The sequence below is a fragment of the Schistocerca piceifrons genome, chromosome 8 (genome assembly GCF_021461385.2).
Source record: "Schistocerca piceifrons isolate TAMUIC-IGC-003096 chromosome 8, iqSchPice1.1, whole genome shotgun sequence".
NCBI lineage: Eukaryota > Metazoa > Arthropoda > Insecta > Orthoptera > Acrididae > Schistocerca > Schistocerca piceifrons.
In genome coordinates, this window is record NC_060145.1 from 350678013 (window position 1) to 350679764 (window position 1752).

The 1752-nt window shown below is 45.4% G+C and overlaps 1 pseudogene; it reads right to left on the minus strand.

Annotated features, from left to right (window-relative positions):
- Nucleotides 1-812: 812 nt before the first annotated feature.
- LOC124712610 lies at nucleotides 813-930 on the minus strand (annotated as a pseudogene).
- Nucleotides 931-1752: the final 822 nt, after the last annotated feature.

Consider the following 1752-nt stretch of genomic DNA (forward strand, 5'->3'; position numbering starts at 1 on the left):
CTCAGCATGTACATGCATGCGTGCAAGACTTGCCCCACCTGGTCTACATGGTAGATTCTCACCGTCGTCGTCGGAATTCAGATGTACTACTAAATGGTACTATCCCTAGTCCATAAGTATTTTACGACGTGTTTTAGCAATGAAGTACAATGACCATTTATTTTAAAATATGAGAAACGAAAGGAGCTCCTGCAAATTTGCTATGTAATATAACGACGAGACTTAAAATTTAACAGTTCATTCGTTATTTACAATAAAAACAGAAAGCAGCTGATCTGCTGCCTGTGTCTACATAGCATACCTTTAACTGCTTGTAGCATTTGAAAACGGACAAATTAACACAAAAAATCGAGTTTTTCAACCTCGGGTTTCACACTTTATCGCTGACTATTCGTAGTGTTCAAATAGTGGTATCATCCTCTATTAGTACAAGATTTTTGAGGAGAGTTCCAAAGTAAAACAAAAAAAAAAAAAAACATTGTAATCCGTAGTAGAACATACTGATTTTTGCGGTAGTCATTCACTTATCACTTTTCGTGAAAAGTAATGAATGGTGGACGAACTTAGTTTCCTGTTACGTGTCAGTTTAAGTTAATAATGTGGTTCTATAAGCACTCCGTCTTCAGGCCACGAGTGGCCTACTGGGACCATCCGACCGCCGTGTCATCCTCCGTGGAGGATGCGGATAGGAGCGGCGTGGGGTCAGCACATCGCTCATCCGGCCGTTATAATGGTATTCGTGACCGAAGCCGCTACTATTCGGTCGAGTAGCTCCTCAGTTGGCATCAGGAGGCTGAGTGCACCCAGACAAATGGCAACAGCGCATGGCGGCCTGGATGGTCACCCATCCAAGTGCCGACCACGCCCGACAGCGCTTAACTTCGGTGATCTCACGGGAACCGGTGTAACCACTGTGGCAAGGCCGTTGCCAATAATATGGTTCTATATAGTTTGAAGCTGAGGGAGTCAAAATTTTCCAATCTTTGTTCCATTTCTACATTTAGTGCGGAAAATAGCAGGAATATAAAACCGAAAGTAGGTTATTTCAGGAACCAGTTAAACTGGCGTTGGAAAAAGCAATATAATAGAAAACCGGTTCTTTCAGCTATAACCGCAATCTCTAGTCAAGGACGGCCTGCGTGCAGCTTCTAGACACACACGTTTGTGCCTGAGCGTGCACCGTTGCCAAGATGCACTACCTTCCGAAGACAAGTGTCCGAGCACTGCACAGTACTCGCTAACATCAGCACGGGCGGCTACATGCTCCACCAAATGTGGTGCGTCGCACCTGCCAATGCTAACATGGGATAATGGCGGCAACCAGATGTACATAGATCACTATTCTGGATCGTTTAGTGAGAACATATCCAATGCACGTGGCACCAGGGGATGGCATGGTTCGGTACTGAGTGGGCATTTAGATTAGGATGACCAAGTAAATGAGAAGTAGAACCAATTTCTATATAGGAACCACAGGTTTTTATTCAAGGGAAAGGAGTATACATTTCAGGCACCGGGGGAAGCAAACACCGCCTGCAGAGGCTGCCACTAAAAGAGGTATACATCTGAGACACCGGGGAAAACAACCACTGCTGGGAGAGGTGGCCACTATCACCAAAGTCCTGAAGGTAGCTTGGGAGAGTGGAAAGAGTGACGTTTGCTGGTCAGGTGCTGGTGTTCCAGAGAACATAGTATCTCCACTCTGTCCCATGTCTCTCGCACCCTCATTTACCAAGGACGGCGAACAAAGAA